The sequence below is a fragment of the Trachypithecus francoisi genome, unplaced genomic scaffold (genome assembly GCF_009764315.1).
Source record: "Trachypithecus francoisi isolate TF-2019V2 unplaced genomic scaffold, Tfra_2.0 Lachesis_group5, whole genome shotgun sequence".
Taxonomy (NCBI): Eukaryota; Metazoa; Chordata; class Mammalia; order Primates; family Cercopithecidae; genus Trachypithecus; species Trachypithecus francoisi.
Genome location: NW_022681470.1, coordinates 95,890,316 through 95,906,876, shown reverse-complemented (window position 1 = coordinate 95,906,876; position 16,561 = coordinate 95,890,316). Strand labels below are relative to the sequence as shown.

General features: G+C 40.5%; 1 long non-coding RNA gene across 1 annotated transcript; it reads left to right on the top strand.

The window, feature by feature from the left end:
* Positions 1 to 14,951: 14,951 nt before the first annotated feature.
* On the top strand, positions 14,952 to 16,262 carry LOC117074880. The gene is made up of 2 exons (XR_004433746.1): positions 14,952 to 15,027; positions 15,688 to 16,262. It is a non-coding gene; the product is annotated as an uncharacterized LOC117074880 (long non-coding RNA).
* The last annotated feature ends 299 nt before the right edge of the window (positions 16,263 to 16,561 follow it).

The following is a 16,561-nucleotide window of genomic DNA, read 5'->3' as shown; positions in this document are numbered from 1 at the left end:
GATGTGACACAGTTCATAACCCCAAGTCCCCATGATAATTCAAACCAGCTGAGTTTACTAAGCTTTAGGTATCAAACACCAGCTACCAAAAGATCGTACCTCTGGGAAAAATCTGGGCCCAAGCCCCAGGTCTAGTAGTCTGAGATGAGGGGAGCATGACATAAATTACACAGGCTTGAAGGGGACTTGAAGCTCAGCTATGAATCATACAAATATAAGTTTATGTAAATATTTTTTGCTGATCTACATTTTTGGCGGGACATTAAAAGCATTTCTTTTTATTAACCAAACGTCCAACCCAATAGATTATATTGATCAGGCTCAGAACAGAATTTCAACCTGTAATATCCAGTATGTAGGATTCTCATTTCCAGAGCTTAGTAATCCTCCTCATTGCTAGGACATGATGTTATTTTTGTGATGACACACATCTGTATGTAGAAATGCATCATGATTATATATAATTATAATTTCATATGCATGATTTTTCTCATTAAACAAATGACACATACTTGTATAAAGGTTTGTTAATGGAGATAAGCTTAAGGAATATGACTAAGACCAACCTAAAAATCCTATCACCTAAAAATAACCATGGCTAATCATTTCATAGATGCATTTGCAAACCTTTAAACATCACAAAATGGGTTAATTACAGAATATTTTATAACCTACACTTTTTTTTTACTGTTAAGTAAATGGTAAAATTGAACAAGAGTCATTGTCAATACTCTTCCATCCTAGGAAATACTGATCAACACATGATATTCACAAACACATCATGGTCTGCATAACTGGTTCTCCACTACTGGGCATTTATGTTGTTTTTGCACTTGCTGTCAAGTGTAATTTAAAATAATCATTCCTATTGATAGTTATGCTTAATTTTCTTAGAATAAGTTTTTAGAATTGGAATAAATTCACAAAACTATGAAGACTTTTTCAGACTCTTCAGCAAGACTGCATTTTGGGAGCAATAAAAATTACTTCACTTAAGAAATTAATTATGGTAGATTTGTTTGAGAGCAAAAGTGAGTACTAGGTTAAAGGACTGCTCCAGTTTATAGTAGAAAAAGTCTACTTTTTGAGAAGAGACACTTCCTAAGAAACTTGACAGGTGTCCACCTTTTTACCGTCATAAAATCTATACTTTAAAGAAAATTTAGATGTCTTCCTCTTTTGAGGAAAAAAAGAGTGCTTTATATTGTATGAAGCAATATCTTATGAATATTGATATACCATTGTTTGAAATTTTGTATCTAGCTGACATATTTTTAAATAATGGTTTTCAATATATTTGCATGAGAGATTTTTGGAAAGAATCTCATTTTTCCCTAGGAAAAATACAAAATATCAATGCTGAGTTGATCGTGTAAAGCTCAATGTGTAAGAACATCTTTTTTTCTGCTTTTAATTTCTGCTCCTTATTGAAGACAGGCATTTACCAAATGACAGTTTTTTTAAAAGTTTTTACAGAAACTGTTTTTCTTTGACAAGAATATTCTTTACTATTTTGACCTATTCAACTTTCTCTAGTCAGTACTTCAATTTCCTGTGCTAAGTGTTCAATCTATGTGTTATTCTACAGATACACTGGTTAGTCTGTGTCAAATTGATTTCAAAATGACTGCAATGAAAATAAACTAAGGATTTGATTATTGTTTTTCTTTATAAAGGCTGTATTTGGCATCTTCACAATTCCTAAAATATGCCTGTACATCAGAAATGTCAATAACTTTTTTATATGGCTTTAGTATGGCTTCATTTTAATACTATATGTATGTTGTACTTTGTTTTATAGTAATAAGTAATGAAAAATGTAGACTTTATATTTTATACAAAATATCCTGTAAATCTATATATATATTTTATGATTTATACATAAATTATATATGTATTTTTAAGCATTATCATCACAAAAAAATGGTAAGTATGTGACATAATGCATGTTAATTAGCTTGATTTACTCATTCCACAATGTACACATTATTTCAAAACAATATGTTGTACCTGCTAAATTTATACAGCACAAGTTTTATTTGCCAGTTAAAATAAATAAATAAAGGTATTTTTTAAATGTCCTATACACAAAATTTTGCAAGTTCATAGCGACAACAAAACTGGGTAAGTGGTACAATTCCTTTTATTTAGAATATATCTACCTTTATGCTTTTAACAGATGTTAAAAATTTTATGTGTATTTTACGTCTTTTAATTCAGAAAACTTTATTTTGACAGAAAAACTTTATGTATTTGATATTCAATATATTCTTTTATCTAATTTTTAGAAAATGTTAAATGCTGTATTGTTTGGACTAAACAAAGAACATGCAAGGTGTTTAGAAGTGCTCCCCAGGGACTTTGAAACATCCCCATGTGTCAGTTCCTAATACTACTCTGTCTTCCTTAAGAAGTCTGGACTCCAGTCTTCCAGCAAGCAAGCTCTTGCATGGAAGCTGGACTTGAGCCCATCATTGGGCTCAGTTCAGACCATCCACTGCCTCAATGTGCCCAGCTTTTCTGGGGTCTCCAGTCAGGACAAAAGGGCCCTCTTCAGCCTGGCCCATGGTCAACATAGTCAACCTCTACTGCGGCTGGCATAGCACACTCTCTAAGTATACACCTTTTTAGCAGCTACGAGTTTACAGTGTTTGACAGGTGGTGTTTTGTTATTGGATGCTATACACTTCATGATATAGCATAAATAATAAGTTGTTCCTTTTATTTATTCCTGTACAGATGTCACAAATAATATATTAAAATAAAGTTAATCTAAAGCGAAGGAAATACGGTGCTGATTTAGTAGGAAGTCAAGAAATACTGCCAAAACTTCAGGAATGAAGAAATAGAGTTTTAATTATAGTATTTAAAGTTATAGAGGTAGCCAATAATGACATGAAAATAAAAAATATGTCTAAATAACAAGGAGGGAGGGAAGGGATGATAAACGCGAGCTCAATTCCCTGTTTTGTATTGAGAAAGTAAATAGACACGGCCTAAGAAATAAACATATAAGCAGATTATTTAGACTGATACTTAATTTTTTCATATTACAACTATTTGGATTACCTGACTTTAAATTTTCATTTAAATGTATTGCTTTTCTATAAATAAATAACTAAAATCACATCCTCTTTTTTTCACATGCATCTGTAAGAGTCCTAGGCCAAACCTTCCCTAACAGAGCAAGTGCAAGTTGAAATCCTGTCAGATGAAACTCACTTCAAATCTTTGACAACTCTGTGGCTTTAGAAAAATTTCTGTACCTCTGAAAGCTTCCTCATCTAAAAATTAGATAAAATTATAGTATCTGCCTTGTGAGACTGTGGAGGGATCATACATGATATCACAGGTAACATGTACTGCATATTTAACTCAATTTAACTCAAAGTTATAAGTTCATTGTAGTTTACATTTGGGGTGCACTCTATTTTTTTAAATACACTATTTTAGGATAATTTTAGATTTACAGAAAAATTGCAAACGTAGTTAAGAATTCTTATATATCTGCACCCAGTTTCCCTTGTTAATATCTTACATTCATAGTAAATTTCTTTTTTTTTTGAGACGGAGTCTCGCTCTGTCGCCTGGGCTGGAGTGCAGTGGCCGGATCTCAGCTCACTGCAAGCTCCGCCTCCCGGGTTTAAGCCATTCTCCTGCCTCAGCCTCCGGAGTAGCTGGGACTACAAGCGCCCGCCAACTCGCCCGGCTAGTTTTTTGTATTTTTTTAGTAGAGACGGGGTTTCACCGTGTTAGCCAGGATGGTCTCGATCTCCTGACCTCGTGATCCGCCCGTCTCGGCCTCCCAAAGTGCTGGGATTACAGGCTTGAGCCACCGCGCCCTGCGTAAATTTGTTACAATCAATTTTCTGTGTTCCTGGATCCCATTCAGGAAATCAGGTTATAGTCAGTGGTCACATCTCCTCATGCTCCCCTTGACTGTGACAGTTTCTCAGACTTTTTTTATGAAGTTGGTGCAAAAGTGATAGCTCAATTAATTTTGAGCCAACCTAGCATTTTGGATGACTTTGACAGTTTGAGCAGTACTTGTCGGGTATTTCGTAGAGTGTCTCTCAATTGAGATTTGTGTAGTAGTGTTTTTCCTACGATTATAATAGGATCACTGACCTTTGGGAGGAAGATCGCAGAGGTAAAGTGCCATTTTCATCACATCGTTTCAAGGTTATACAGCAACATGACCTCACTGCAAACACTGACCCTGGTCACCTGCCTGAGACAATGTTCATCAAGTTTCTCTATTGTAAAGTACTCCATTTCTTTCCTTTTCTCTACTTGCGTCTTAGAAAGGTTGTCACGTCACATCACCCATTCCAAGGGCAAGCCACTTCCTTATGGAGCTGGGAGTACATGTTATATACGCTGTTTAAATTATTTGTAATTCTTCTCTATGAGAGATTTTCCTGTTTTCCCTCCCTTTTAAAGAACTATACAATCATTTCTTCTTATCAGCATGGACTGATGGATATTGGATACTATTTATGTCATACTTTAGGTTATAATCCAATATGTGTCATTTAGTTGTTGCTCATATTTTTCCAGCCTTGGGAGCTCTTTCATTTGGCCCTTGTGTCTCTTTCCCAATAACACCACCAGTTCCTTTTCTGAGCATTCCCTGGCTTTCTGGCCCTATAAGATGCTTCAGACTCATCTCATATAGCCTCTGTCCTGAACCTAGATTCACTCACTGCTCTAGTGAGCCTTGGTTTCTGTTATTGAAAAACTATATTACAAACCAAGCGTGTTGGTTGTGCTCATTGCTAGTGGAATGTCATTGCTTCTAAGCTTTCTCAGAGAAGCAATGGACAGAGATTAGAAATATATGTGCATATACTAATTAGTGTATATCCATAATTATTTCAATATATGTCTGTCTTTTTCTATATTAAGCTAACCATTTGTTTACACTGATGTCTTTAACTCTAATTTAGTATCACATGGTTTATTCTAGCCTTCCTTGCTTATCTATCATTTCTTACTCCAATACTGAGAAATCAGCCTCTCACCATATTCAATTATATGTTCAATCCCAGTTTGCCTATACGGTATACTCTGTTTTAAAAACAAAATTATAAAATGCTCAGTAGTCAGTGTATCCTATGTAAGCAACATTTTTTTCTTTCCTTTGCAGGTTATATGATTGTTGATTGAAAAGAAAGAATGAGTGAGTCAGGGTTCTTGGAACTGGGAAAGGATGGGATCAAGGTAAAGACAGAACATCCTGAAGGTCAAGGAGCTGAAAAGAGGCTCAGCATAGTGGCTTAAGGCTGTAATCTCAGTACTTTGGAAGCCCAAGGCTGGAGGATTGCTTCAGTACAGGAGTTTGACCAGTCTGGGCAATATAATGAGAAACCATCTTGACTAAAATGGTAAAAAAAAAAAAAAAAAAGTAGCTTGGCAAGGTGGCATGCAGCTGTAGTCCCAGCTACTGAGAAGACTGAGGCAGGAGGATCACTTGAGCCCAGGAATTCAAGGCTTCAGTGAGCTATGATTGTACCACTGTACTCCAGCCTGGGCAACAGAGTAAGACTGTCTCTAAGAAGGAGGAGCAGCTAGTGGGGGTTGGAGGCTGAATAGAAGTAGACTTTCACTCCATGGGGACCTCCTTCTATCAAAATCTCCTACTCAGCTTCCTCCTCCTGCCATTCCATCTTAACAGACTCACTTCTGAGAACAAGCTTCCTTTATATAGTTTGGACACAAAGAGTAAGGTTATGGGTATCTTGTATGGGGTTATGGGCATGAGAGGGCCTCACTCCATATAAGGCATAGGTTGAACCAGTTTGAATTTTCTCTGTGAAGCAGGAACAGGAGTGAGCATGGCATCTCTGTTACACAACTATGAATAGGAAATCAAGAAACTGTAGGGAACAGGCTGTGAGTAGATAAAAAAGCACATGATATTCAATCTGCAACCTACATAGTTGCTATACCTCAGCCTAATGAGTAGTTCTGAACTTCCTGACACACAGAATATAAAGAGAAAAACAGTCTATTATACACTCTTTTTCATTCAAAGGAAGGATAGACCGTCATAACAGTGGATTCTAAAAGAAATTGTTTGCAATAGTCAGCAAGACACTTAACACTCTTACAACAAATACACAGATGGTTGACAAACCCCTACTGCTTTGACTCACATTGAAAAACACACAGTACATTGAAACAGAATGCTACTCATGGTATGGCAGAAGGGATACACCAAGAATACAAGTGCGCAAAAATGCAGATGCCTAAAAGCAGAAGGTCTCTCAGGCCAACCATAGCTTGGCTCACAAGATATATAATTTACCCATCTGTGAAATGTGGACAATAAAAAACTTAATGCATCACTCTAGCATAAAATGATGTCCAAATAAGATAAAAGAGCCCTAACTAAATCTGCTTCTTACTACTTCAGCCACTACCCTTCCCAGATATCATCTAACATCTAGCCAGGGAAGATTTCAAGACCACCTACACCTTTCACATACACAGACACACACACACACATGCACGCACACACAGAGTCTATAACTCTTCTCTCTCTATCAGGTCTGCCAGTTCTCTCAAGTCCCTTATTTCTCACTGACCCCAATCCTCCTCCCCTGAGCTCCAATATGCCCTCCCTACATGGACCTAGAGGTGCCTCTTTCTCTTTCTGATAGTCCTGGAGTTACATCCTTATCTCTGTCAGAATCTCTCTGCCCTGCTTTGATTGCTGGAGGAGTAGAAATGATTGACACACCCTAATGAGAACTCAGACCCTGCCTAGACCAAGGACTAACTCTAATGGCTTCTCTAACGTCCAGTTTGTTCTCACCGCCTACAGGTGAATATTTTAGGAAACTTTCCCTATTATGGCTTTATACAATAAGCCTAATATGTGAAAATGGTTCCCCAAGTATAAGACTCCAATCAACCTTGAATCCTTGCCCAATCCATGTCAGTATCCATTGTTATGGCTGCAGCCCCAATCTATATGTGACTTGTGGTGATTTTTTATAAAGAATGGAGGTGGTCCTGAGAGTGGAGTAAGGAGAGTGTTGTGAAAGCAGCTTTAGTCACCAACATGCTCTCTTGGTATTCATGGGTATTCATAAATCATGGGAGAAATAAAGAGATAGGCCCCCATCATTGAGGGACACTGAACTAAACAAAAGATAAGAAGAAGAAGAAGAAGAAGAGCACCCAATCTGTATTTATATAGTGCTTACTATGTACCAACTAATCTTCTAAGCACTGTACTCATATTACTTATTTAATTATCACAGCAGCTCTATGAAGGAGATGTTATCACCATTTTACAGATTAGCAACTAAGACAGAGATATCAAGTGACAAGCCTAAAGTTTACAACCAGTAAGTGACGAAACCTAGATTTGAAGTTAGGCGATCTGGCTACTGACACTAAACACTGAGCTGCTATGCTGTGCTCCCAGAATTGTTATGCTGTGCTCCTAGAAGTGTAGCGCTGGATGGGCATGCTCTCCTCTTACTACCTTGCATCCTCTCTCCTCCATTCACCCCCAGTCATAAACACTGGGTTGGAACTTAATCAACCCTACGTTTAGTCTTGATTCTGACACTATTTTAACTTTGTGGATTAAGTAAGGTGACTTCTGCGAACCTCCAACTCTTGTTTGTAAAGTGAAGGCCTATAACCAAACCCAATGAAATATTTTATTTGTAATTAACTAAATCATTCAATGAACCCCTAGTAAGTACCAACCATATGTGAATAACTGCTTTATTTAGGTATGGTAGTCATTACTTCTTTACGATCTGATCTTATGCAATTATTGGAGAAAAATTTCTAACAAAGAAAACAATGTGGAAAGAAATGGACTACCTTGTGAAGTAATGAGTTCTCCAACTAAAAGCATTTTCATTTAGGCCAGAAAGCTCACCATTAGGCATGTGGGAGAGGAGATACAAGCTTCTGGTGGAAAACCACACTACATTCTTCCTAAGGCCACTGAAAGGCTAAATAAATTTGTGAGTTTCCTATGCTTCCTGCATCTTTCAATTTCCTAGGAAGATCCCTAGAGGAGCTCAGAGGAAGGTGGTAGGAGACTGGAAATGTTGTCATCAGAATGTTTCATGGGCTGGCGATAGTTCTACGGTTCTACCAGAACAGTGGCTACCAAACTAGGTAGAATCACCTGGGAAATATTTAACCAATGTAAGTCCTTAAGACCCACTTCTTGGAGATTATGATTCAGTAGGTCTTAGTTAGAGACCAGGCATCTGCTTCTTCTTCTTCTTCTTTTTTTTTTTTTTTTTTTGACAGAGTCCCGCTCTGTCACCAGGCAGCTGGAGTGCAGTGGCACTATCTCAGCTCACTTCAATCTCCACCTCCTGAGTTCAAGCCATTCTCCTGCCTCAGCCTCCTGAGTAGCTAGGATTACAGGCATGCACCATCACACCCAGCTAATTTTTGTATTTTTAGTAGAGACAGGGTTTTACCATGTTGGCCAGGATGGTTTCAATCTCCCGAACCTGTGATTTGCCTGCCTCGGCCAACCAAAGTGTTGGGATTAAAGGTGTGAGACACCACGCCTGGCTGGGATCCACATTTTAAAAGTACTTCCAAGATGGCTCATGTTCACAACCAGGTTTGAAATTCTTGATCTATAACAGCACTGAGAGTCCAGGACAGCTTCCTTGCTTTGTGCAGTTCTTTGCTGGACTTGCCTTATTGCTCTGAAACCTTAGAGACTGTATGATATGAACTTGCTCTTAACTGTCCAGTATTCAGTTTTTCTAGATACAATAATAACAAACTCTCAAGATTGTTAAGAGGAGAAAATAAAGCAGTGAAATGCAACACATGGAGGAATGTGGGGGGCTTCCCTTGCATGACCACCATCACTAAAAGAATGAATGGTTTAGAACTACAGGCTCACAGAGTGATGGAACAGGGGGTCTTGGTGTCACAGGTGAAGGTGCGGTCTCCAGAAAGACTGAGCAACTGCCTAATGCTTCTTAATGGGTCCCCCCATGCCCTTAGGAGTTTTGTAGTGACTTTCCTAGGTAAAACCACTACTGAAAACAGGCTTTGAGGTGAAGGGTGGTGATAAGAAGGATTCACCTTCCCTACCTTTCTCTTAAGATGTGTTAATTGCAGGATGAAAGATACAGTTCAGCAGGTTTATCTTCTTTAGGCACAGTGGAGAAAATGGTGGAGAGATCAATGGCATGGGATTGTGATGAGGCAGAGATATTACCAGGACGGCTGTTTCCAAGAATAGGAGGACGGTAGAACCAAAGATCTGTTCTGCTCACCTTAGTTGGTAGAATCCATCTTTAACATCAGCGAAAAGACATGAAGTTTCACAGGAGTCAGAAAGCTCTGTCATTGTAGGCAGTGGAGTCTCCTTTCTTGCAAGATTCAGAAATATATTCTTGGGATCTTAGAAATACATTCTTATTTATAAATATATTATTGGGTCTGGAGGAAAATGATAGGCAAGATGATCACTCTTCATCCCTTCCTATTTTAGGATAAACAGGCATCACTTGATGGTGACATGTGTAAATACAGGCTCCTGATACGATGTTTTAGCTATTGCTCCATTCATCGAAGTCAACCAAGAAGCCAGGGTGGGGCCCAGGACCCAAAGAGGGCATCGTTTCATGTGTTACATAGGAGAAGGATTGGCAAAGCTATCAGACACAATAAATCAAGGAGTCACCCAGGCTCTAATATGGTCTAGAGCAACCACAAGCACAGAGATCTCATAATTACCTTAGTGATCAAGAGGAAAACAGTAACACTCATTTTACAAATGAAGAGCCTGAGGCCCAGAAGAGGCAAGTGGCCTACGGCTGGTCAGAATCAGGACTAGGCCTGTGCTCCAGGGATGACCTGCTGCTTCTTTCCAAGGAAGCTGTCTATAGCTGGAGATATTAGGGAAACGAGGGGTCAGAGCACTGGTACCAGATGATATTGGTGTGCATCCCCCAATCCTAAAGGAATAGAGCTCAGCATCCGGAGAATAACTGGGACTGTAATAATAATGCTTATAGTTGTAACTGTAGCTTATGGAATATCAACTAATTGCTGGGCACTGTGTTGGTTTCTTTTCTCACAGTAATTCTTTTAACCACCATATTACACATGATGGGCCTACCTCTCTAGTTCACACTATACTGATAGGATGGAGTGACTCTTTTGAGGCCACCTAATAGAGGTGATGAGAATATGTTATGCTGAATAGTTATTGTCCCTTTCTTCTACCCACTAATTCAGATGGGCACAGAACCACGAGGCAGGTCATTGATATGGGTCATGACTATTCTCTGTGCTCCAAAAGAAACACAAGCAGCTTTGGTCCCTCAGTGGCCCTGGTATGAATCCCATCATCCTTTGAGGACCATAAATCCTCTCCCAGTGCTGTTTGCCAATCAGATCCACATATGCTCCCTGCCCACGGAGATTCTGGCCCATAGGAGGACTGTTCAAAGGGTTGATTGCTCAGGCAGAAGGATAATCCTTGTTTTCCCTTCTCTCATCACTTGGGAATTAGCTTGATAAGAATCTCATGCATGCCAGTGCTAGCTTGGCTAGCACCTCACCCTTTTATTAAGGGGCACACCCAAGCCAGATGGGAATCCTTAACATTCTTGAATCCTCAGGCAGGCAGGATGATGAGGAAGTGCATGGGCAGATGAGAGTGGAGTCCAGGAATGCACCAGCTGTGCCCAGGTGACCTAGGCCAAGCAAAGACCTTCCAGTCATCTTCCAACAATTCCCCTTTTCTAGAAGCTGTTAACAAAGTTCCTCACCCAAATCCATCTCTGGTCCTCGTCAAACCATCAAGCTGGTCATTCACCACAGGCTTCAGCTTTGTAGATAACCAAATCAAAACAACTAAGACCACCTTATTCTAGTAATATTTTAAAACTATAAATCTGATCATACTTCTCCCTTGTTTACATGGTCAGAGATGTCCAGTTGTCTCTGGTCAAACTTTTAAAAGCAGAATCACCCTGTTTTCACGTTAAATCATATGTATACCTCCAATATATAAAGAAGGTAAAGATATAATTACTCTGATTGCAGCAGCGGGTAGGTACAAGTCCCCCACTGTTGTCTACTCAGGGTCTCCTTCCCAGGCAGCCCAAATAGTCAAGGATGAATGGTTTTTTTAAGTGGAGCCCAAATTTCTGGAACCCTCATATTGATGAGACAGGAATTAAAATTTATTCTCAACCTCTTATCCATCAAACATGTTAATTACATTATCACATTACAATAGCTCTATGAGTTTCTTATTGTTAATTCCACTTTATAGATTTTTTAAATGAAGCTCAAAAAATGTTAAATAACATATCCACAGCTCAAATGCCAATGCCCCGATTCTGAGACCCATATTCTCCCAGATTGTATGCCATGTAAAGACATGAAGCTGATGCAATAGTCTATGGTGGAGGCGTGGAGGGAGGGCTAGGGAGTGCACATAGGCAGAGAAGCTCATGTTGTCTGCAGGCTCTCAAAAGAGATGACGGTCGAGCATCCTTGGCAACAGCATTTTAGGAAATATAATTTGGAAGCCATAAATGTGTGCTAAAATAACACAATGCATCAAGTAAAGTTTTTAATGTTTTGAGCCTGTCCTTCCTTTCTGTCCAGCAAACATCCCATCTCTGGTTCTTATATACCCAATATTATGGCCACTATCTGTTTCCAGAACAAACCAAGCTCATCCACATTTCTGTGCCTTTGTCAATTCTTCTTCTGTTTACTTAGAATGCCAGTTTCCCCTTCACATCCTGATTAACTCCCACTCATCTTCCAAATGTAATCTCTTCCAAGAGATGCACTCCCAGACAGTACAAGTTCCTGCCTTTGTGCCTCTCCAACTCTCCCTCCATGCCTCCACCATTGCCTACTGCATTGGCTTCCTGTCTTTACACAGCATAGAAGCTGGAACAGTATGTGATCCAGAATCAGGGCATTGGCACTTGAGACACGGGTATGTTATACAATGTTTTCTGAGCCTTTTGTTTTTGTTTTTGTTTCTGTTCTTTTTTTTGTTTTTTTGTTTTTTTTTTTTTTGAGACAGAGTCTCACTCTGTTGCCTAAGCTAGAGTGCAGTAGAGCGACCTTGGCTCACTGCATCCTCTGCCTCCCAGGTTCAAGTGATTTTCCTGCCTCAGCCTCCCAAGTAGCTGGGATTACAGGTGGCTGTCACTATGTCCAGCTAATTTTTGTATGTTTAATAGAGACAGAGTTTCGCCATGTTGGCCAGGTTGTCTCGAACTCCTGACCTCAGGTGATCTGCCTGCCTCAGCCTCCCAAAGTGCTGGGACTACAGGCATGAGCCAAGAGCCTCACTTTTTCTGTAAAATGGGAGTAACAATAAGACACCCATAGAACTATTATACTATGATAATTCAAATAACATATTTAATGAATGATAGGTTGAGAATAAATGTTAATTCCCTTTCTTTCTCTCATATCATCTCACTTGGACCATTCTCTAAGAAAATATCTTAATTTTCTTTGAATTCACAAAACTCTGCACATATCAGGCACTCAACAAATGAATTAATATCTTTAAAGTAGCATTTAAAAGGTTACTACAAAAAAGGAGTTTCTGTGGAGATAAATAATTCTTCATTATTGAACCGGAAGGTCATTGATGGGTATTAGACCAACACAATAAAATGGTGTTTTCCAACCTTTTTAAATATACTTGTAACACTTTTGGTCAGGAATATCGCAGGGAAAGAGCATCATTTTGCCTATCTCTACAGATCTGGGCTTCAGTGGCTTAGAAGAAGAGCCAGAAGAGGCACAACCAGGAGATAATCACACATATACACTATACTATGCTTTGGCACATCAAGGCAAGATGATAAGTAAGTCATTTCCTCTGAGAAGTGGGAGAAACTCAACAGACTATATGGAGTTCCTCCCTCATAATGTGACTTACTTTCAACTATCTCATACGCTGGCATAGTCAACATTCCAGCCATCATCTCCACCCTCTTCATTAAGTTCAGTGTCACTTCCAATCCCCGATAAAATATGTTCAGGGACAAGATCAGACCTGTGCTGAGTGTAAGCTCTGTGGAGGTCTGAGACTTATAAATAAAAATACCTACTTGAAGATATACCTAAGCTCATCTGGTCCAGCCTCTCCTGAACCCAGAAAGAGCAGCAGAGCAAGGACCAGAGTACTGACTCACAGTGCAAAGCTCCGGCTGCTGACTGCATCCGTGGAGCAGCCTCCCACGCCTGCCCCATAGGCCTGCCACTGACCTGGCCTCCCACGCTACTCTCTCTCAAGGAGTGAAAGGAGGGGAGACCTTTGCCTCAACCACAGATCACCCATTAATTCATTAAACAAATATTTTTGAGCACTTATATTATATCGGATTCTGTGTAGGTGCTTGGGATAAAGAGTGAACCCATGAACACTGAGATTGAACACGTTCTATCCAGGATGACAGATATTGAAAAACAAATACAAGCAAGTGTTACCAGGAACACAAGGTGCCATGGGAGCATTTCATAGGAGAAACAATACAATTGAGGTTGAAGATGCAAGGATCCAGAGCAAAGGGGTAGCGATAGGTGTTGGAAAAGACAAGGCATCACTCCTCCCCTGTAACACAGGAAGTCATGAAGGATGGTGCAGATGTAAGTGGGCTTGAAGACTTAGGAGGAGGAAGCAGAAGTACTTTATGTTTAACAGCAGCTCTTTGATCCATGTAGTAGAGGCAGTACCATCTATCTAGAGGCAGTAGTGAAGGTTTGGAAGGTTCAAGGGAGGAGAAAAGGCATGATATATGTGCATGGTGAATACAGGGAGGTATATGGGGATCATCAAGCCATGTTTTGGACCAGCCAAGGTGGATGATGATGATTTTACGATGGTGTCATCCTGCCAAAATGCCTATTTTTGTTTTTATTTTTATAGCAACTAGGCACAGCAGGGAGAATTCAGCCAGGGATAAGGCTTTGCCAGTCAAATGCAGTGACAAGCCAAATGGGTAACAAAGGAAAGTTTATTATATTGGCAAAAGAGTAGTTGAAACAAGGAACTAAGAAAAGTGAACTGGGTGGGGAGTGGCGTGAAAAAAGGAGGGAGCTTATGAGCAGGAAAGAGACTAGATCCTAGTGGATGTACCCCAGCAAATCCAAAAGAAGGGGCTGCTGTGAAATGGGGGTCTGAATTCATGATCCTAGAAAGTTATACTAGCCGGGCGACGTGGCGGGCGCCTGTAGTCCCAGCTACTCGGGAGGCTGAGGCAGGAGAATGGCGTAAACCCAGGAGGTGGAGCTTGCAGTGAGCTGAGATCTGGCCACTGCACTCCAGCCTGGGCGACAGAGCGAGACTCCGCCTCAAAAAAAAAAAAAAAAAGAAAGTTAGAAGATATGGTTTCTAGTTCAGACTCTGCACAACTTTGAGGTCTTCTTTGCCCCCTCTGGCCATATGTTCCTGGCCTATGTAGAGTGGAAGTATCCTAAATCCCCTTACGTCTGGGACTTCCTATGATGCCACATTGTTGATGAATATTTTAGGCACCTTGGTATCTGAATGAAATACAGTGAGCCCTCAGTAGTGGCCCATGTGTGCTTAGATTATTGGTTCCAATCTTACTGACAAAACCTGCAGAAACCCCGATCAGTGCCTGCGTTGATCTAACATCTGTGACTTTAGATGCCCAGTCATGCTTTGGATTCCTCCAGAAACCCTGATTTCAATTCCCAAGCTATGTCATTATACATACCCTTCTAAGTCATGATCTTCTAATCTTTATGGAAACACTGTGAGGGTTTATGAAGGGGAAGGGCGCTCTGGGGGATCTGGTAGTGACACAGGGTGACAAAGTGACAGAATGACAGAGCCACTGGAATGTGGGAAGTTGATATCACAATCCCCTGGTTGGGAAACAGTTTTCACATCATCTGTGGCTCATTCCCTCTAGTTGAGTGCAGTGTGTGTATAAAAGGCATCCACTCACAGTGTACCTACCCTCAGTCCCATCGTTTGCCCAAGGTTAAGAGGACAAGGTGAGTGTTTTTACTGATCTGATGGCAGTTTGGGGATGACTAGGACTGCTACACCTCCTTTGGGAAAAGCCATTAGAGGTTGGAGAGAATGGAAATTGATAATTCCAGAAAGTCGAGGCTCATGGCAATCATCAAGGTGGTTCAGAAGCAGAAAACCTAGGAGTGAAGTTAACCAAAGACTGGGGCAGTGAAGACTTGGGAGTGGTAAGAGGAGCTAGTTTGTAGGACAAGAGACAGCCACACAGGGCTGAAGAGTAAGGCTAAAAGCACAGCTCATGATGTAAGAAAGGAAAAAAGGGAGATTATGATGAGAGGGGACATAACCATAGACTCAGGTTAAAATACGGTTTTTAGAATGCATAAATTAGAGGATAGGATGATAAGTAAGTGAAGATTTGGGGGACTACCTAGTACCCTCAGCTACTGCCTTTGAAGTCAGGAGTCTAGAGAATCAAGCCAGGCACAAGAGAAGGTGTCACAAGACTCTAACTTACTCACTGCTGAATCTCTCCTATGTCAGGAAAGCAGGCCTGCTCTGCTATTATGAGGTGGCTTCTGGAGTCACATATTCAATGTAGAATTTCAGGCTCTGTAGAAAAATGTTGATACAAACAAAGTTTACATTAATTAGACTTTTGAAATGTTTGCATTGTTTTTTAGAGTAACTGGACTTTCTCCAAGATGTCCTATCAGAAACACCAGCAGAAGTGGCAGCTCCCTGCCAAGTGCCTCCCCAAATATCCAACCAAGTGGGCCCCTCAGGCTCCTGCTTCATGTCCAACTCCATGCCCCCCTCCAGCTCCCTCCTGCTGTGTTCCCAGTTGCTGTATTTCTGGTTTTGGAGGCCACTGCTCTCTAGTTTCACTCCGGTTTCCACGATTCTACCTGCGTCAGCCCCAGCATTCTGACTGCTGCGAGCACGAGTCTTCTAGATGTTCCACTTGCCATGGCTGTGGAGACTGCAGCTGACCTGTGACCTTTGAGGAACCAAGAACCACAGCCAAGGACAAGCCCTGAGTTGATATCTTCCCTCACTCTTACCCTCCTCCTTCCTTCTCCTCCTAAACTCAGCTGACTAGCTCCGTAAGTGATGGTTTCCCTCTTTTGCTGAGAACATCAGGCCTCTTGGCCTTGGCTCTGTTACCAGATCAAGGAGACCTGCATGCAAAAGAAAAATCTGCTTTTTGAAGCCTGATCAGTGTGCTAAAATAAAGTTTATCTTTCCTGGTGCCCTATATGTTTGTCATTACTCCATCCTCAGCTCTGAAAAACTCACATTAATCTGAATTATTTAAGCAGACTCCCACAAGGTGCCAGCCAAGTGGAAATTCCCACCAAAGTAGACTTAGAGTTTGAGCTATTTGAGAAGGCTGTGAAAAGCAGAGATTCAGAAAGGTAGAGCAAAGGGAGTTTCCAAAATGTAAGCGACCCTGTTCCATGGCTGCTGTGGCAGGTGCCACCATCACAGAGTTTTCTTTCTGATTATCGAGGACATTTTGCTGCCCAGAGCCTTCTTATTTGGGAGAATCTGATG